Source organism: Lepidochelys olivacea (genome assembly GCF_965140295.1).
Source record: "Lepidochelys olivacea isolate rLepOli2 genome assembly, chromosome: 2".
NCBI lineage: Eukaryota > Metazoa > Chordata > Testudines > Cheloniidae > Lepidochelys > Lepidochelys olivacea.
Window position 1 is genome coordinate 48,097,875 of NC_140412.1, and position 21,752 is coordinate 48,119,626.

General features: G+C 42.3%; 1 protein-coding gene across 4 annotated transcripts in view; it reads left to right on the forward strand.

The window, feature by feature from the left end:
* The window catches only part of MMP16 (matrix metallopeptidase 16), a 241,348-nt gene that overhangs the window by 74,695 nt on the left and 144,901 nt on the right, over positions 1 to 21,752 (forward strand). The window contains exon 1 of one of the 4 annotated variants that reach the window (XM_084621485.1): positions 16,432 to 16,548. The exons of the other annotated variants lie outside the window; for them this stretch is intronic. The gene's annotated coding sequence lies outside the window, so the exon portion shown is untranslated. Of the gene's footprint in view, positions 1 to 16,431; positions 16,549 to 21,752 lie in introns of those variants that run through there. 4 annotated transcript variants of the gene reach the window in all.

The window sequence follows — 21,752 nt, forward strand, 5'->3', positions numbered from 1 at the left end:
AACCTCTAGACCGACTTTCTTCTAGACAACCGCTCTGTGGATATATAAGCTGAGTAGGAGCTCTGAATGAACTCCTAAGCATTAGAATTAATTCACTCTTGTATACTTCCTATCAGTATCTGGAGTCAGTAAAACGTCATTTTGTTTGACTTGAATATAATATCCATTAAAGGCATATTTGTATTCTATCGTGCATTTTTAAAGTTATTTTACTAAAATGAAAGCTTATTGAATGATGATGTTGTGTATAGTTATTGGTGTATAATTCCCTGTTTCTCAGAGTTGGTGCAGCTCTGCTTCATATGCCGGGGGACCCTGGCACATAATGTAGTGCCAGTTTTCTGCAGAGATGATGGGATTTTGATTATATTTGATGGATGGTGTAACTTATATAAAATAGGTAGTTGTAGAGATGCACTAAATGAGGAAAGTCAGGTGGTTTAAGGGCTAAAGGGGCTCAGATCCACCCCAGATATATGGCACTAATTTGGATTATTATTATTATTATTTATTTATCTAATATTTATATTGTAGAAGTGCCTAAGGAAAGTGAGGCCCTATTGTACTAGGCACTCTGAAATAGAAGCTAGCTTCAACCTGATTCATAACGGGGCAGGAATTAATAGGCAATATACTTTAGTCTTAGGTTAAGTTGTGGTACGAACTGTGAGGGAGTTTGGTAAGTTAGAGTAGGGTTATGTTGGAGGATGGGGGTGCTTGTCACTGGGTTTGTGAGGGGGGTTGGTAGCTTCTGAGCTTCTTCCTCTTCTCACCCCATTGGCTGCCTTGCCTCCCTTCCCACTATCTTAAAGATGACCTCTAAGTTCATCTGCCACTGTTCTGAGCCCTAATCCATCATTTTGATTGGTTGTGTCCTGGCACACAGTGGAGATGTCCCTAATCCTTACTTTGCATAATTTGGTAAGCCCCAGAATTTGGAATGATTCAAGTACCATTGTTTACTAAAGCAATTCAGTGGAGACATTGCTACTGCCCTGTCCAGGGAGATGTTGACCCAATGTTTCATAGAATCATAGAACTGGAAGGGACCTCGAGAGATCATCTAGTCGAGTCCATTGCACTCAAGGCAGGACTAAGTATTATCTAGACCATTCCTGACAGGTGTTTGTCCAATCTGTTCTTAAAAATCCCCAGTGATGGAGATTCCACAACCTCCCTTAGCAATTTATTCCAGTGTTTAACCACTCTGACAGGAAGTTTTTCCTGATGTCCAACCTAAACCACCCTTGCTGCAATTTAAGCTCATTGCTTCTTGTCCTATTCTCAGAGGTTAAGAAGAACAATTTTTGAAACAACCTTTTATGTGCTTGAAAACTGTTATCATGTCCCCTCTCAGTCTTCTCTTTTCCAGACTAAACAAACCCAATTTTTTCAATCTTCCCTCATAGGTCATGTTTTCTAGACCTTTCATCATTTTTGTTGCTCTTCTCTGGACTTTCTCCAATTTGTCCGCATCCTTCCTGAAATGTGGCGCCCAGAAGTGGACACGATACTCCAGTTGAGGCCTAATCAGCACGGAGTAGAATGAAAGAATTATTTCTCATGTCTTGCTTACAATACTCCTGCTAAAACATCCCAAAATGATATTTGCTTTCTTTGCAATGGCATTACACTGTTGACCCATATTTAGCTTGTGATCCACTATGACCCCTATATCTCTTTCTGCAGTACTCCTTCCAAGGCATTTCCCATTTTGTATGTGTGCAACTGATTGTTCCTCCCTAAGTGGAGTACTTTGCATTTGTCCTTATTTAATTCCATCCTATTTACTTCAGACCATTTCTCCAGTTTGTCCAGATCATTTTGAATATTAATCCTATCCTCCAAAGCACTTGCAGCCCCTCCCAGCTTGGTATTGTTTGCAAACTTTATAAATGTAGTCTGTTTGCCATTATCCAAATAATTGATGAAGATATTGAACAGAATCGGACCCAGAACCAATCCCCGCAGGACCCCACTTGTAATGCCCTTCCAGCATGACTGCGAACCACTGATAACTAGTCTCTGGGAATAATTTTCCAACCAGTTATGCACCCACCTTATAGTAGCTCCATCTAAGTCGTATTTCCCTAGTTTGTTTATGAGAAGCCATGTGAGACAGTATCAAAAGTCAAGATATACCACATCTACCGCTTCCCCCCATTGACAAGGCTTGATACCCTGTCAAAAATGGCTATCAGGTTGGTTTGACATGATTTATTCTTGACAATTCCATGCTGACTGTTATTATCACCTCATTATCTTCTAGGTGTTTGCAAATTGATTGCTTCTTTCTTTCATTAAATAGTTTTTTTCATTACATAGTGGAGTGCTGCTAGGAATTGGAGTGGGGACGGACAAAGATACCAGAGTGATAGGCAGTATCATAGATAAGTACGTGGATGGGCAGACTGACTTGCTAGTTGATGATAAGGCAACAATAACTCCAGTCTCAGTAGGGATTGGTGAGGCCACCCATACAAAACTGTATCTGTTCTGCTGTGTGTTGCTTTTTAGTATTCCAGGCCACATCTTTAGAATGTAAACTTTTCAGGGCCATTCAGTACATGTATTCTTTGTATTGCACTATGTAATTTTATGGCATTGTATGCTTACATAACAGAAGGAGGGAAAGAACCAATTTTCTAGTGGCATTTGTTCTTTCCTTCTCTCTTTCTCATATTTTTTTTGAGGGGGAGCAGGATGATGATTACATTTGTTGTTTTGGATTTGTGATGCAATAAAATCTTAATACAGAAAGCTTTATACCAGCTCTCACCCCTTAGTAAAGGGGAACTACTGGTGATTTAATCAGTTATTTATTTGCTTCTTTTTTATCTTTAATTGAATCTAGCCAATCTCAATAAGACAGATGGGGGTTCTGTGAAGTTTTTCTTTGTCATTTTGCATGTTTGGCAATAAAGTAGAAATACAGTTAATATGTAACAAGGTTTGACACTCACTTTGGGGCATTCCAAAAATAGTAATAAAATATGATAGAGAAAAATAGAATAGAAAGCCCAGTACTTCTTTATCCAAATCCTGTATATTCATCTTACAACATGAAGATAAGGGACCATTCCAGTGATGCAAGTAAGGAGTAAATCCAGCATAAATAAGAGGAGGACCAGGCCTATTGTTAGGAGATTTGAGGTTTTATGGCCAGTTCTTTGCACATTAGATTTACAAAATATAAAGCAGGAATTTTTTAAAAAATAGAATTTTGTGTGTTTTCCCTTTAAAGTAGAACTTTAGTACCAATCTGATACAGAGAGCCTAATTCCTGGGCGGTGTCTAAACTGTGCTCATCACAGTTGGTGAGGGGGAACCATAAAAGGAGCACTTTAAACAAAGACTTAGTCATAAATTAGCAAGTCACAAATTAGGAGTTATCAGAGGTGGATAGGTGAGGGATAGGTAGGCAGATTTGTGAGTCCCCATTGTAGAGGTGATAGCTCAGCTTGTGCGAGAGAATGAGATGATGCTGATCTGGAGTATAGAAAAGCCGGGGGAGGGGGGAAAAGGGGTGGAAGAGAGGTCTGCATACAGAGCCCTAGGGGCGTCTGTCCAAGGTGGGAGGAGGCAATGTCTCCAAAGGACATAATGGAGCAGTCAGAGGGGTTAGAAGAGAACCACAGGAACATTCTGTCTCAGGAGCTCAGAAAGGAGAGAAGGAGGAGGGAGTAGTGAACAGTGTCAAAGGCAGTAGATCAAAGAGAATTAGTAGAGAGAATACTGGTGAAGGGGAAGTCTTCAGTAACTTTGATGAGAGCAGTTTCTGTACAGTGCAGACGAAGGAAGTCAGATTGCGGGAGAGTTGAAGAGAGCGTTGAAAGAAAAGTTCAAAGGTATTGGGAACAGACCACTTTCTCAAGTGGCTTAAAGACAAAGGGGCTGAGGGAAATGGGACAGTGATAAAATGAGGCCCAGGGGTGCTGGAACAATTTTTATAGTGGGGGTGCTGAAGGTGGAAACCATGTATCTGGGTTAGGGTTGCCAAAATTCCAATTGCACAAAACCGAACACCCTAGCTCAGCCCTCTCCTAAGGCCATGCCCCTTGCCCCACCCCCTCTCCCAAGGCCCTGCCCCCTGCTCATATTATTCCCCCTCCATCGGTCACTCGCTCTCCTCCACCCTCGCTCACTTTCACTGGGCCCGGACGGGGGGTTGGGGTACAGGAGGGGGTGAGGACTCTAACTGGGGGTGCGAGCTCTGGGGTGAGGTCACAAATGAAGGGTTCAGGGTGAGGGAGGGGGCTCTGGGCTGGGGTAGGGGGTTGTGGTGCAGGAGGGGGTGAGGGCTCCATCTGCGGGTGCGGTCTCTGGGGTGAGGCCAGGGATAAGGAGCTTGGGGTGCATGAGGGAGCTCCAGGCTGGGGCAGAGGGGTTCAGGGTGTGGGAAGGGGGGCTCTGGGCTGGGGCAGGGGGTTGCAGTGCAGGGTCGGTGAGGGATCTGAGAGTGCAGGCTCTGGGGTGAGGCCAGGGATGAGGGGTTAGGATGCAGGAGGGGGATCCAGGTTTGGGGGGTCTCAGGGCTGGGGCATGGGTTTGGGGCTTGGGGTCGGGGCACAGGCTTACCTCGGGTGTCTCCCAGTCAGCGGCACAGTGGGGCTAAGGTAGGCTCCCGCCTGTCCTGACTCCGCGCTGCATCCTGGAAGTGGCCAGCAGGTCCAGCTCCTAGGCAGAGGCGTGGCAGATGGCTCTTTGCACTGCTCTCACCCGCAGGTGCCTCCCCCACAGCTCCCATTGGCCGTGGTTCCTGGCCAATGGGAGTGCAGAGCCGGTGCTTGGGGCGGGGTCAGCGCACAGAGCCCTGTGGCCCCCAGCCTGGGAGCTGGACCTGCTGGCCACTTCCGGGGTGCAGTGCGGTGCCAGGATAGGTAGGGACTTGCCTGCCTTAGCTCTGCAGCACCGCTGACCGGAGCCACCAGGATCTGGTTTTGACCAGGTGTTCTGGTCAAAAACCGGACACCTAGTGTCCCAAATCTGGGTGGTCATTACTACTTCTAGCCAGGCTGTGCGGTAGCACTCCTAGTGCCAGCACCTATGCTGAGGCCTGGTCTACACTAGATAATTAGGTTGGTTTAACTACGTCAGTCTGGGATGTGAAAAAGAGATAGCAAGCAAAGAAATGGAGGTCCAAGAGGTCCTGAGCAACCCTGAGTGTAAAAACAAGAGTCTAAAATGTGGTACACACTTTTAAAATTGGTATTAGTATTTAAAATAGCTGGATTTAGGGGAAGGCTGATTATTTTTATTGAAAATGTGTTAAATATAGTTTAAATGCATAAAGAATCTCTGGTGAGGTGAGGTGCAATTGGCTTCAGCACATCACTGCATTTTTACTCCACATATGTAATCAGAGGACAGATGTGAAGCTGTTGAAGATTTCTCAAGCTGCACTGTCTGTCAGTGTGGCAGAAACATCACACAGCTGTTTTAGAGCTCTCTGTGAATTTTGATCTGCTGATGGCCTTCTTTGTGCTTTTATTTGAGAAAATCCATGTACATCTTTCTGTAATGATTTTTATTTTCATTTAAGACAGACATGTTTGTGAGAGTATATAGCTATACATGATCTATGCTCACACTTATCTGGTATATTACTGGGAAGCTGTGCAGGGGAACTCTTTCTCACAAGGGATCCTGAAGATGTCAGGACTCCACTTCCATTTGCTAGAGACCATGAACATTAAATTATAAGTTGCCTTCCACATAAATCATAACACCCCTGAAGAAGGGCCATGATGGCTGAAATATCATACTGATTTTCACACTGTTTAAGGCTTAGTCATGAGCAAATCTCCTAAAGAGATTGGATCTGTGTTTGGAATGGAAAAAATAAAAGTGCTGATATATTACTGTCTTCTTCTAGAGCTGTGATGAGCCTGCGATTTGCCGGCACTCCCCAGGCCTGCCTTTTCTGGAACTATGATGGACCCTTCTCTTTGCTTTCAGCTCCCCAATTTTTGCCGGGTAGACAAAATATTTATCCAAATGAATTAAGCAATATTTACTAACCTGGAAAATGTATATAAAACCAGAAATGATCTGACTGAAAGACAGCACCCTAAGCAGTGCATATTGTAAGGTCTGTGTAGGCTTTTTTGTGTACTCTGTGAAGGTGTAAGATGGAGAATTAGAAAGTGAGCTTGAGAGAGGTTTGAATGCTGGTACACTGCACCCCTGTGGGCATGTTGGCAAAAGTGGGCCACAACGATATACTGGTATATATTGGACCAGTTCAAGTTCTTGACTTGAATAAACCTCTAGATGTGTGGAAGTTTGTGAAAAGCTTATGTGAACTTTTATGGGTGTTCTTTCTCCATTCCCATCCCTCTTCTGTGTCTTCCATTCTACTCCGAATTCAATGACAGTCTTCTCTTCCTTCTCTACCTCTGACCCCACTCACCAAGTCCCTCTCCCACACCTCCAAAACCCTGTGAGATGGCCAGTGGAGAGGCCTTAGAACTGGCATTCTCCCTACTAGTATCTTTCTGCCTACTCTGCTCAGATATCATATATAGTGGAGTTTCTCTGGATGAGTGACATCCCCAAATCCATGTTTCCACTCCATCTTCAGATAACCCACAAAATTCATGAGGCAGGAAGGCAGCAACCAGGTTAGCAGGGATTGCTAGATATCCCAAGACTCTGAGGGATTTTTGAAAGAGATGGAGCCATGTTGGAGCTCAAGAAGGAACCAATTTGAAACAATGGTGAGCAAATCCAGTTTGTCTCCATCAAACCTTGGGCTAAGGTTTGCGTTGTTACTGGATTATATCACTGTCTCCTATTAAATTCCTTTATAAACTGGAAACATCAGTGGGGTATTCCTTTTGTTGGGTATTGTGGATTCTCCATTAGCTGACTTAAATCAGCTTATGGGCATTACAGATGTGAGCTTTCCTGGGACACACAGGCTGGATCAGTTTTGGCTTTCATGTTTCAAATGGTAGGAAATTGTGTATTATCTGGGATATGCAGTGAAATGTTACTTTCTGTCATCAAAGTGCCCTTCGCAAAATGTGCCTTTTTTATTATATTGAGGAAAAAGTAGATGCATTACACAATCATAAAAAGAAGTTCCTGCTATCATTGCAATTAGATAAATGTCAAACTAAAATCAAATCTCATATGTCCTGTTCCATTGTCTGACTTTCTTTCTGCAGCTGTGTTAAAGTGATACTGTCAAGGTAGCTGGAATTTGGTCAGAAGCTGATCTACTTTGACACTTGTAATATCTGGAAGCTCCTGTCTTTTGAAAGTCAAAGATGAATTTGTTTTTTTTTTTTCAAATTAGAGATGTTTTGGTTTAAATCCCCAGCTGTGACTAGGGCAGGGTTAGGACATCTTGAGGGATTCATGGGCAGAAATGGCTTTAAGCCATCTTGGCTTTGCACTGGGCTGGTCCCTAAACACAAGTGAGTGCAAGTCAGAGCACCTCATATGCTGCTCTGTTTGTCTGGGCCTCATTAGGAGAGCTGAGAATTACCAGGGTTCAGGGACAACCTGTCTGTGCTTCCTTTCACCTGACCACTCATCCTGGCTAAGGACACCAGTGGCCCTGGACAGAGACTTGTCCATGGATCACGCACTGGAGGGTAGCATTCACTGCACGTTTGAAGAGGGTTGCACAGCTGTTGTTCTCTGCAGGAAATCTAGGAAACATAAATTAAATAGTAAACTCTTTGCGACTGTGACCTTTTCTTCCTATGTGTTAATACAGCTCCTAGCACAACAGAGCCTGTCTAGGGCCTTTGAACAGCACTGTGGTATAAATAATTGAAACACAATGCAGTGCAGAACCACCCCACCTCTCGTAAAGGGTATGACCCTCGGCCCGTGCCACTTCCCACAGCCCCCATTGGCCGGGCACAGCGAACCGCGGCCAGTGGGAGCTGCGATCGGCCCAACCTGCGGAACGTGGCAGGTAAACAAACTGGCCCGGCCCGCCAGGGGCTTTCCCTGAACAAGCGGTGTCCCAAGTTTGGGAAACACTGACCTAGAATAATATCCTCTGAAATATCATATCAAAGTGGAAGCAGCCAGAGAACTTCAGAAGACCTCAAAATAATTGTTAACAGTAGTTAGCTTGCTAGCTAGATTTTTGCATGCTCAGTTCCCTACTTAATATCTGATTAGGGAAGAACTTTGCACAAATTGAAGAACTAAAATACACTCATAATTTTTTGTAGCAGGTCACCTTTAAGGTGATTTCCGTCCCTCCCCTCCTTTCTCCTCTCCTTCCATTAGTATTTAGAGATTCTTAAGCAATATGCATGCTAGAGTGTCTGGAGTAGCTCATGACGGAGAGTGCCAACGTCAGGGCAGACTGTCAAAAACAGGGCAGACACCCCAAATGGGTTGTATGTTCTATAATTAGATTGACCCAACGCAATGACGCATGTGAACTAGATCACTGTAACAGTCTTACCATGGAATCACAGACAGTCCCCTTGGGCTCTCCAGCCTATCACTTACACCAAAACTCACAAAATATTCATGTTGCTTCCAGCCCCAAGAGACCAGTCACTTACCCCAGATCAATTTGTATCTTAGATCTTATACCGGGGATTCTCAAACTGGGGGTCGTGACCCCTCAGGGGGTCATGAGGTTATTACGTTGGGGGGTCGTGAGGTGTCAGCCTGCACCCCCAAACCCTGCTTTGCCGCTAGCATTTATAACAGTGTTAAATATAAAAAAAGTGTTTTTAATTTATAAGGGGGGTCTCACTCAGAAGGTTGCTGTGTGAAAGGGAAAGGAGTACTTGTGGCACCTTAGAGACTAACCAATTTATTTGAGCATCAGCTTTCGTGAGCTACAGCATCCGATGAAGTGAGCTGTAGCTCACGAAAGCTTATGCTCAAATAAATTGGTTAGTCTCTAAGGTGCCACAAGTACTCCTTTTCTTTTTGCGAATACAGACTAACACGGCTGTTACTCTGAAACCTGTGTGAAAGGGGTCACTAATACAAAAATTTGAGAACCAGTGTCTTATACCAAAGAAAATGCCTCTAGCCAATCCTGGAATAAATTAACTAAAGGTTTATTAACTGGGAAAAAGAATTAAGAGAGTTATTTACAGGTTAAAGCAAACATATATTCACAAATGAGTTTGTCTATGATTCAAAAGGTGTCAGATGTAGTAATCTGTCACCACTGAATGCCTTTTTCAGGCTTAACCCAGGTCGGCCTGGGGAATCTCTGCTTTTTGTTTCTTAGCTCCAGCCCTTGTGAGAGTCCAAACAGGAAAGAGATGAAAAATCGTCATGTTAGCTATTTTTATTTCCCTCTTCCAGCATTCAGACAAGGCCTGGGATAAGGCCTTCTGTATGTACTTCTAGTGCTGGGGCAATCAACAAAGCTTTTTTGTCTTATAATGGTCCATTTAAATTTTAATATCTCTCCTGGATGGGTGGAGAGGGATTCTCTTACCATCTGAGTTCACAAGTTCAGAGCAGGCATTTTTACAATTATAAAACTAACTTATATTTGACCTTGTAGCATATAATACAGCCATTACAAGTGAGATTAATACAAGCAGCAATGTACAAGCATTTAGTAGTGTATAAACACTAAATACATTCTTATAAGACTAATACCTATTTTGAACAAAACTACTATACAGGTGAGCTGGTTGGCTTCCAGCTATGAGTTTCTCAGTTCTTAGCTAACACCTACAGCCTTGGCCAGAGCTGGCACGGGTTTACCCACATCACATAGACACTCTGGAGAATGGCACTACAGATTGTATGTGGGAAAGGCAATTAAAAGAGGTCATAATAAGTATACTACAAGAAACTGGAGGTGAATTTTGCACTTTTTGTTCATTAGGCAGCACTGAAGCAGCTAATAGATTGAGAACATTTTTGAGGTTACCAAATCCGTCTTTGTACATATTCATTTAATGGGTTAGTTTTCTGTGAATATTTGTGATTGGTGTTTCTAACAATTACAGGTTTAGTTCCTATCACCATAGGATCTGGGCACCTTATCTGTTATCTGAATTACATTTTTAGCCTTTGAAATCAATGGGAGTTTTTACTCTGACTTTAGTAGAAGTAGTTCCCAGGTCCTTGTGCTGTAACTTTATTTAGTGTTGTTCTAGCACTCCTTTCTACCACCCTTAGTTTCTATACAGAGCTATCTATTTGTTACATTTTTATGTTATACTTATCTCTATACTTCTATCAAATTGTCAACAACAAAAACCTCTCAGAATACCCATATATTATCTGAGGGCTGTAGCTACCTGGCACATTTAGGGAAAACTGAACTCTGAGCTCAGAGGAGGTACAGCATGATGATGGTAATTCTACCTGGGTATCACAACACAGAGACGAGCCATAGAGACGGTCACAGTGTTCCTGCAAACCGGTGTGGCAGAATGCCTGATGAGGGCCACTGGGGATGCAGAGAAGGTCACATAACCTGTGAGGGATGAAGCAACAGTTCCAGAATTAGATTAAGAGGCCAGTGACCGGGCTTGCAAGTTGTTTGATTATTCTAAAAGGTAGCTAGGGAAACCAGCAATTTAGTGCCTGTTTTTCAATCAAAGCTAAGATATATTTGCAAATAACTTCTAGCTTTCAAGTTGGGTCAGTGGTATAAGGAACACTATAAACTGATTTTTCACTCATTCAGTATTGCTCATGTTTCTGACAACTGCTGGTCAATGGCTTTTGAAAAGGTTTTATTCACAATGCTTAAGACCGTTGTCACCGTGGGGCGGAATGGGATGGTAAAAGTGAAATCAGTGCTGAAATATCCCAGTGCTGATCCTTGGTACTCAGGAAGTCGCCCTGGTACCTTGCGATAGGTCAGGCTAGAGGAAAGTATCCACCTAATCCAGGCAGCTGAATTCCATTGTTAAGAATGCTGCAAGCTAAGTTGTGCCTCTGCACTGACCTTAGTATGGCTGAACATGTGAGATTCTCAACACAGATGGCATTGCTCAGAGGTTCTTTGTCAGATTTGTTGTCACCGCTACTGTCTCTCTGAATATGGGATCAGTATAATATATTCTGGAAAAATATAAAATGAAAATCTAAGCTTCACCCTACACCATTATCTGAAAATAATTCTAAAAATAATAAATCTTACAAATACAAATAGCAAAGCTTATAAAAATGTGGTCAGTAAAATCAGAACCATCTTTCCAAAACACCTGTAATAGTTTATTAAATATTTAAAGCCAAATAACTATCAATTTTTCATAAAAATAAAAATCAAGAAGCTGATTCATAGCCTAGCTCAGTGTCACTCCTGTCAACCAGGTTTCACAAAAGCAAAACATCTGGTGAGGCCACTTTAATCCCAATTTTAATAATATCCAGTTTAGATAATAAACTTCTGACTTTCATGAGCATTACGCCTAAGCCTTTCCTCATGTGCAAGTCTGCAGGAATTTGTAACACACAAGGGAGGACATCTGGGTCTGGATTTAATATCATGTTTCCTAGCTGAACAGTGAAAAAACAAAGTAAACTTAAGGGTTTGTAAAAACCAAATTGGTTTGCGATTCATTTAATTAATTGGAGCATAGTTAGCAACTGAAGCTTGGGCGTTAGTAGTAGTATCAATAGCATTACTTTGATACATTAAAGTGTGGCAGAGCACGGACCTCATGGTTTTCTTAAGTGTCTGCAGATTTTGTTCCAAAGAAAGAGAATATTGAAATGAAAACTGAGCTGTTGTTGCCAAGATCAGTTACAGTAAAATGATAATATTTAAGATGTCACATGAATCTATGGGTCTTGTCACCGATAACAGGGCAAGAATAATGTCTGGTAAGAACTGTGCTCCTGGAGACTCCCTAACTGAATTTAAAGCTTCTTGCCTTGCTGTCAATTTGCTTCATTTTTTATCTAGTAAATAACTCCCAAGTATATAACATAATAAAACTTGATGTCAAAGTAAATTGGAATGTGAACACATTTTATCAAACAAAAGGCATTTTTAACGCAATGGAGGCAAAAGAAGTACCCGTGAAGGATAGTGAGTTGATCACAAAATCAAGTGCTAATCATTAAAGTGTTTCCAAACTCAGAGAGAGCTAATTTAATAGTAGTAAAAATTAAAAAGCAAATGCATTGTGAAATTATGAACTGTCTGCTACTCAGCTGCAAGTAGAGTGAATCCTTGCCATGTAAAGTTCACTGGTTTAATCAAACAGTGTATCAGAATTCCATCAGTAATTCCAGTTGAAATATGGAAGTTTCCTGTTTTTTCTTCATGTTTCTTTTTATAATTTCATGTAAGTTGAACATGGTTCAACAACCTACAGTATTTTATGATCCTTCCAAACAGTAGTTTTCTCAAATGGATATTGTACTGTTCCAGAAATTATTTTCAGTGGGTAAAAGATTTGTTCATAACATAACAGAACCTCTGGGTGTTTGAAATAGTTAAACAGGTGGCACTCACCCATAAATGCTTATAAGTATTACCCATGCTCAATAATGCCTGACCCAGCAATCAGTTTTTAAAGAGGATCGCATTCCTTGATTTAATTGTTCAGAGTTTTGATTTTAAATATTAGGAATTTTAGACTATAATCTCATGCCTGGCTAAAAAGCCAATGTGCTCATGTGTGCGAGCCTACCATCAGATTGATCAGGATATGTGGCAGCATACATGTGCAGCTGAGATAATGGGTCTTAGTGACTCACATAGAGCTTTTGAAAACTTTACCCCTCATTTTTTCATCCATATTATTATTCCTTGTATAGCATGGCACTTTACAAATCTAAGGAAGATGCCTCTGAAAACTTACCTTTTAAGGCTCAGGAGGCAGTGATGAAAGGAGGAGTTAGTTGGCTAGCAGCACAAGGATGAAGGGATCACTTGGTAGTATTCTATTCAGATTGTATTATTATGCCCATCATTGTGATGTTGGAACAGCTTTCTGAGTGTTTTAAAGGGCCTGTCTCTCTCTCAGCTTATACATGCACATGTGTATATATATACATCAAATAAAACATACTGTAGCGTATAATCCACTCCAAAGAACTTTGTCATTAAGAGGGACTTAATGGAAGAGTGGGTGATGGTGTATTAGGTAGGGTCAGGAGGGATCCAGACATTCAGCACCACATGAAAGAAGATACAAAGGCAGACTTCAGATGAATGACTTGGTTTGAACAAAGAGGGCATGAAGAAGAATGTAAGGAAATAGGATCCACAGTGTGCACAGCTTAGTCTAGTTGGCTGTATGTGGAGCTGAGAACCAGAACACGTTCCCTTCCAGTTTCTGCTGTGACACAGAGTGTGTGGCCTGGAGCACGTTCAATATTATTATTTTGTTGGCTCCTGCTATGTTCATGCTCAGCATTCATTTTCCTCTCCCCCCAATTCTGTTGTGGTTAGAGTATTAGTTAATAAAGAATCCATGAGCTGAGTTACAAAATAATAAATGATTGCATTGAGAAATTAATTTGAATAAACTTAATCAAAACTGTCTGAGCAGGGAAGAGATCATTCCAGTTCTGTCTGGTTCCACAGAAAATCCACCCCATCAAAGCTTTCTAGGAGGATATCAAATGACGACAATTATATCTTCAGAGGAAATTCAATCATCCATGGAAGGCATTACTTTGAATATTAGCATCATCTGAGTACCGCTGGCTTTTCCAAATTACTCTTTCCTGGGTATAAAATACATCGCCTTAGATTGCTCATTTCCTTTATAAGAGAGATGTGTAGTGTTGACTGAAGAGAGAACAAATAGTTCTGATTTGCATAAAATTAATATTGAAAGCAAAGATGAATTTTTTTTTAGAAAGTGTCTAGATTCTTATGATGCATATAGTCTTAGAAAAGCCCTTTTAAGCTGTCCAGGAGTGACACTATCTGTACATGCATACAGTACATCCATAATGAAATTATTCATGTTTCCTACTATATTTCATTAGCTTGCAGCAATGCAATGCAATCTGCTTTATGAAATTTTCTTAGGAAGAGGGTTAGGAGATGCTATATGGAAGAGACCAAGTTTCTATTTAGTATCAGAATCCTAACTCCAGCAGTGAAAAAAAGAGCAGATTATGCCAAAAGGTTAAAAACTCCATAATGTACCTGGCAAATCCAGTACAATGGTCCGTCTTAAAATATTTTTTCCAGTTTAAGGATTCTACCCATTTGAGAGAGAGTCCCCCTTATTTCTTATTAAGGAACATGGGATAAAAATTTCAAAAGTTGTCTAAAATCTAGATTTTTAAAGGGATTCAGGTGCCTAACTCCCTTTAAAAATCTGATCGTAAGTCTCATTTTCAAAAGTGACATGCATTTAGGAGCCTAATTGAAAATTAATGGGACTTAGACTCCTAAGTCAGTTAGGTGCTTTTGAAAATTTTACCAAGGCCAAATAGTGGCACCCATTAGCTGTCTATAAAATTCATTAATTTACATACCTCTATTATAACTTCTCTCACTCTTCTCCTTTAAAACAAATGTCTTACTGCAGGTAACAAAAGGTTTCAGTATGTTTCTAGTACATGCCTAATTATTCCCTATGTGAAAATGTCACATTAAGCTTTCTCTTTCCTGCCAGGAGACTGACCTGCTAGTCTGGTAGATCTGAAGTAAGACATAACATTTTGTTTTTATTTTGTGCCACTGGCACAACATGCACACCTGGGTTCTGAAATAAACCCCACACTTTGGGATCAGTGTTGTTCTTGGTTAGGAGAACTCGTAGATTTGCCTTGATGTGATATTTAATAGAGCTGGTTGGCAGAGGGGGGAAAGGGCCAACATTTTCATCATGATTTTTGAAGAGGTTTTTTCGGTGTTTAGAAAATGTGGAAATTCAAAATTCTGAAATTTGAATAATTTAAACCATCTCTAAAGTTGGTCAAAAATGGGGGGAAATATCCCATAAAATTCTTGTCTACTTTTCTTTTTCATTTTTGTAACTTTAAAATTTCATTGAAATTGGAAAATAGTTTGATCAGCTCTATGAAACTTTTTTCCAGAGGCTGTTGTGAAGGCCAAGACTATAACGGTTCAAAAAAGAACTAGATAAATTCATGGCTATTAGCCAGGATGGGCAGGGATGGTGTCCCTAGCCGCTATTTACCAGAAGCTGGAAATGGGTGACATGGGATGGATCACTTGATGATTACCTGTTCTGTTCATTCCCTCTGGGGTGCCTGTAGGGTTGCCAACTTTCTAATTGCACAAAACCGAAACCCTTGCCCCGTCCCTTCCCTGAGGCCCTGTCCTTGCCCTTTTACTTCTCCAAAGCGCCCCCCGCCACTCATTTCATCCCGCCTCCCTCTGCTGCTCACTCTCTCCCACCCTCACTCACTTTCACCAGGCTGGAGCAGGGGGTTGGGGTGTGGGAGGGAATGAGGGCTCTGGCAGGAGATGTGGGCTCCAGGGTGGTGCCAGAAATTAGGAGTTCAGGGTAAGGGAGGGGATTCCGGGCTGGGGAAGGGGGTTGGTGTGCAGGAGGGGTGAGGGCTCCATCTGGGGGTTCAGAGTCTGGGGTGGGGCTGAGGATGAGGTGTTTGGGGTGCAGGAGGGGGCGCCAGGCTGGGGCAGGAGGTTGGGGAGCGGGACAGGGTGTGGGATGCAGGCTCTGGGAGGGATTTTGGATGTGGGAGGGGGCTAAGGGCTGGGGCAGGGGGTTGGGCTCAGATAAGTGGGTTTGAGGTGTGGGTTTGAGGTGTGGGTTTGAGGTGTGGGCTTCAGCAGGTTGGTGCTTACATCAGGCTGCTTCCAGAAGCAGCCAGCATGTCCAACTCCCAGGAGGAGGGACCAGGGGGCTCTGCACACTGTCTGCACCTCTAGGTGCTACCCCCACAGCTCCCATTGGCTGCAGTTCCCAGGGCAGGGGCAGCGCGCAGAGCCCCTGTGGCTGCCCCTGTGCCTAGGAGCTGGACATACTGGCTGCTTCTGGGAGCCATGCAAAGCCAGGGCAGTCAGGGAGCCTGCCTTTAGCCCTGCTGAGCTGCTGACCAAACTTTTAACAGCCTGGTCAACAGTGCTGACTGGAGCCACCAGAGTCCCTTTTCAACTGGGCTGTACAGGGAGATTTTGGCAAACCAGTAAAGTGCCTGAAACCACTATGGCTTATTGCTAAAAGCAGCCAAGTCAGCAGGCTGTAAATTGGCCATTCAGCAGTTTCAGTTTAACCAAGGCAGGAGGGGAGGAGGGGTTTTTGGGTGCCACAGAGAGGGCAGCTTGACCCCGTGTCCTTCCTAATAAGAATTGTGTTGAAGTTGCTGATACGTGCATCTTAGAAGAGCAGGATTTTTCCCCAGGACTGTCTATTGGGGCCTCAAGGCTGAAAACTCTGGAAAACCCCCCCACCTGGTTAATCGATAATCAGAAGGAGCCTCTTGCTTGCCCACTGGAACTGTTTGCTTAACAAGTTTTCTTTAAGGGACATGTCATTCTATTACTAATGTATAAATAAGGGGGAAAAGTTTGAGGTGGTGGGGACTTTTCAGGACTGGACTCTCCCTCTGGATGCATCTTGTGTTCCCCACTAGCAGACAAGCTGCCGCTGTGCCACTCGAGAGCCTCACTCAGCTTTGGTAATTATCAAGGGTTGGGGTGGTTTACTAACCTATTGCAGACTTCTGTATAAGTGCTTGAGACTAAGTAAAGTTTAGCTTTCAGTGAAAGCACTCTTGTGTTGTCCTGTTTGTGCCAGTCATCCGTGTCTCCCCTGATCTATTTCCCGACCCCACCTCGCACAGAGTAAAAGTTACCAAGAGCCTTGGGTTGAAAGAATCCCGAGTAACAGGGCGTTCTGGTTGAAAACCAGATGCCTGAAAACCCTAGGCACCTGGCATTGGCCACTGATGGCAGACAGGATACTGGGCTAGATGGACCTTTGGTTTGACCCAGTACTGTTCTTACGTTCTTATATAGGGAAATTCTTTGAAGAGGAATTCTGGAGAGGAATTTTTGTCAAATCTGAATATGATTTTTTGATGGTCCATTTTTGTTTTATAAATATACACAAAAAAGCTGTAGATCAAAACTAGGATTTGTATATCAGTTTAAAGACCGGAAAGATCTATATTTACATAATGAGAATTTATAAAGTTACTGTCAAATCAACTTTCATAGAAAAGTTTTCTGGTTGTTGAATGAGTAAGAATAGAATTTTTGCTAATTTGCAGTCAACGTTGAGACATTGTAATGAACTATTTTTTGTGAATTAGAAGGTGAACAACAATGATATGTCATAAAGTACTTTATGCATTTATTTTGATAAATGTGGTTTGGTTTTAATTATTTATAATAATAACCCATCATGTGCTAATTAATTCAGTATAGTTTATAATGACAGTGAAGTCTTAGTAATATTGAATCTTCATTGCTGAGAAGTAGGCTGACATTTATTTTGAAAGAATGATATAATGTGAAGTTTCGTAAAGGGCAGAATAATGAGTCTAGTTTGTTCGATGATGACCCTCAATACCAATGATGTTCAGTCTGATAAAGAAAGGGGCATGTTTTCAAAGTCTGGACCAAGTGGGAAACTACACAAGTGTGTACATGCTCATGTGCAGGCTAAATCATGTGTTTTAAGTGTGTAGTTAATCCCTGTGTATGAATGCAGTGGGGTATAGCTGAACACCAGATGTGCACACATTTGTGTGGCTCCCTATTGCAGAAAACTAAAAATTTGGCCCAAAAGCATCCTTAGCCCCCAACTCAGCCATCCTTCCGTGGTCAGCTAAACACTTAAGCAACTTTAGGCATGTGCTTAACTCCGCTTGACTTCAAAGGGATTTATGGAAGGATAGTCCAGTGGGAAATGGCTTTCTTAGGGTCTAGTCCCTTCTGCAGAGGCTGCTAATATTGGTTTGTTATCTTCCTGAGAGGTTTTTGGGTCAGTTGCGCATCTCAGCTCTGTAAAGAAGCATGTGATTTCACATGACGTCCTCCCTTCAGCAAGTGCTGTAATGTCAGGGAGGTCACCACAGCCCCAAGATGGGAGCTGACGCTATCAGGGCTCATGTGGGCCCAGCCCCCAAATTTACCTTCTTAGTGCGGCCTGGGAGTTTCAGTGCAGCGCGGACAGAGCAGCAGGGTGAGCTGTGTCTGACTTCCTATGTGACCTTGGACAAGTCACTTGGCCAACTCTCTGTGCCTCAGCTCCCCATCTGTAAAATGGGGATAACAATAACTTCCTACATCCCTACTGTAGGTGTTGTGAGAATAAATTCATTAAAGATTGTGAGATGCTCAGATATTATGGTAAAAGAAACCATATAAATACTGTTGATAACATAGGGATAGACTTAAACATATGCTTTAATGCTTTGCTGAATTGGGGCCCATGCTTCCACAAAATGCAGTCTGCCCTATCTTTTGTAGAAATTCAGTTCGGCACTTGAGTTTGTCTGTTTCAAAGTTAGCCATGGTGCCTTTCAAGTACAGAGCAGTCACTCTGGAAGATTTTTGAGTGGCAAGAGTAGTTCCTTAAAGGTGCTACATCCTCACTGAATTTGAAGAGTCTGAGATCTAAGTTGACTTTTCACAATATAATCTTCCTTTGGCAAGAAGGTCAAAACAGTCTTTCTGAGCAGCTTCAGCTGTTTTTCCGGCACTGGTAGTTTTCAGATTTGGGAGGTCAAGATAGAAAGGTGAACATGAAAATTAGTGTGAAGGAACAATCTTTCCAAGGTTTTCTAACATAATGCTGGGTTCTGTTCCTACTGTACGGTGTCTGAAACATCTCAGAACCTTCACAAGAATGGGGAATTGAAAGTAATTTCAATATGTTTTGTAGTATAATAATGAGAAGTAAACATTTTAGAAGGGTTAATGCATGTCTCTTATTATGAAGAGTTTCATGTACAGAACTTGACATTTCAGCTTCTGTAGGCACCCTATAGAAATAAATAAAATAAATAGCTTGTTCTGAACCTAAACACAAATGTATTTTGACGTGACACAAACATTTTCAGTTATACTTTAGGAGCCACAGGATGTGTAGGCACACATCCCTGCAGCTTTCTAGCCCTGTGCGGGCAAGTAAAGCATTTGCACATGCACCCTGTAGGCCAACTCACCAGCTAATACGTCACATATCGTTCACAAAAGCAGCAGAATTTCAGTCCCTTTCTTCATGGTTTTCTTTATTTAACAAACCAGTTCAGTGTCCACTTTAACTCCCCCAAACTCAGGTCATTCTGCATGGCATTTCCTACAGTTTCTCTCCATTAAACTTCCTCTCCTGCTTCTTGCAGCTACCTCCTCTCAGACCTTCTCCTGGGCTGATGCATCCCAGGTCCTTCCTCTGACCCCATCTCCATCCCTGAGTGAGCAAGTTCCTCTTATAGGATGTCCTGCCTTCAAGCTGTTACATGACCCTTGATCACCTTGAAACAGGCTCCTCGGACATGTGTGCACACATCAATAAAAATGGAAAAGAACAAATTTAAAACTGAAAAAGGAAACCCTTTTTTATATGAACATAATTAACCTCTGTAACTCATTGCCACAATATACCCAGTCCAAGAGCCTAGTAGGATGTTTAAAAAAAAGACTTGAAAATATTGTATCCATGGTTGTGTTAGAGTAAAAACATATGGGGGATAAAATCCCTGCCTCTTTAGGACAAAAGCCAACTATTAAATTATTGGGGCAAGGAAGAAATTTCCTCCATGGCCAAGTTATTCCCTAATTGTCCAGTAAGGGGTTTCAAACATCTTCCCCTGATACGGTCTCCCACAGAATTCTTGCCAGCAAGTTAAAGAAGTATGGGCTGGATGAATGGACTATAAGGTGGATAGAAACCTGGTTAGATCATCAGGCTCAACGGGTAGTGATCAATGGCTCCACTGGCAGCCGGTATCAAGCGAAGTGCCCCAAGGGTCAGTCGTGGGGCTGGTTTTGTTCAATATCTTCATTAATGATCTGGAAGATGACGTGAACTGCACCCTCAGCAAGTTTGCAGATGACACTAAACTGGGAGGAGTGGTAGATACACTGGAGGGTAGGGTTAGGATACAGAGGGACCTAGACAAATTGGATTGGGCCAAAAGAAATCTGATGAGGTTCAACAAGGACAAGTGCAGAGTCCTGCACTTAGGACGGAAGAATCCTATGCACGACTACAGACTTGGGACCGAATTGCTAGGCAGCAGTTCTTCAGAAAAGGACGTAGGGGTTACAGTGGACGAGAAGCTGGATATGAGTCAACAGTTTGCCCTTGTTGCCAAGAAGTCTAACAGCATTTTGGGCTGTATAAGTAGGGGCATTGCCAGCAAATCGAGGGAAGTGATCGTTCCCCTCTATTCGGCAATGGTGAGGCCTCATCTGGAGTACTATGTCCAGTTTTGGGCCCCACACTACAAAAAGGATGTGGAAAAATTGGAAACCATCCAGCAGAAGGCAACAAAAATGATTAGGGGTCTGGAGCACATGACTTATGAGGAGAAGCTGTGGGAACTGGGATTGGTTAGTCCGCAAAAGAGAAGAATGAGGGGGGGATTTGATAGCTGCTTTCAACTATCTGAAAGGGGTTTCCAAAGAGGATGGATCTAGACTGTTCTCAGTGGTAGCGGATGACAGAACAAGGAGTAATGGTCTCAAGTTGCAGTGGGGAAGTTTAGGATGGATATTAGGAAAAACTTTTTCACTAGGAGGGTGGTGAAGCACTGGAATGCGTTACCTAGGGTGGTGGTGGAATCTCTTTCCTTTGAGGTTTTTAAGGTCGGGCTTGACAAAGCCCTGGCTGGGATGATTTAGTTGGGGATTGGTCCTGCTTTGAGCAGGTTGTTGACTAGATGACATCCTGCGGTCCCTTCCAACCTGATATTCTATGATTCTGTGATTGCTTCTATGAGGAAGTGGTTACTGTCAGAGACAGAATACAGATGTGGACAGACCATCCCTGATATACTCCTTTGTGGCAGTTTTCATGTTGCTCTTATTTATTCATTTTAAAATTATTATTTTATTAAAATAGAAACACAGACCTCCAAAACTCTCATCTCCCCTCATCTTGTGCTATAGGAATAATATTCCCAATACTGTCATGTACAGCCAATTAATGACTTTTGCAGTTATCAAATGCTTCAGCTTTTCTTTGTTTTTCAGTAATCTGTGAAAGCCGTTTGAGGCTGAGGCTAGAGTATGCTTCCACCATGAACATCCTCCCTTAGTTTAAATATTGATTCAGTGTGCTGGATACCTAGTAAAAACTAATATAAAAGTAATAATCTACCATGGGAAGCAAGTTTTAGAAGCAATCAAATGGTTGCTCCACAGATATGGTTTAAGCATGGCTGCACAGGACATTACTTCAGGGTGCACTCCAGGAGGAGTCCTACAGTAGGAGGAAGTCTGAAGGGCTTCCACTATCTGGAAGCATATCCCTAAAGCACAAAGTGCAGGTAGAACAGGCCGATCAAAAGACAAATTGCTTGCTCTGGTGGGAGGACAGTGAGAGGAGTATAGTGAGAAGGAGAATTGGTTAGATCAAGAAAGGTCACCTGGGAAAGGAAATATGTAAGAGAATCTCTGGAGAGAAGTGAGGGAACCAAAAAACCTTATTTCCATCTGGAATCTGATATGTCTTCAGAAATCCCTGTTGCTTGAGACTCTTCACAGCCAATGCAAGCCTAGTCATATCTCACTTTTTACCAATGGGACTGGAGGGAGAGGCATGTGCTGATATTTCTTTTCTAGAGACCGAGATTCCCAGGAATCATAATAGTGGACCTTGTGGAAAGCACAACTGAGGTGATTCAGTGATTCTGTAAACCACAATATC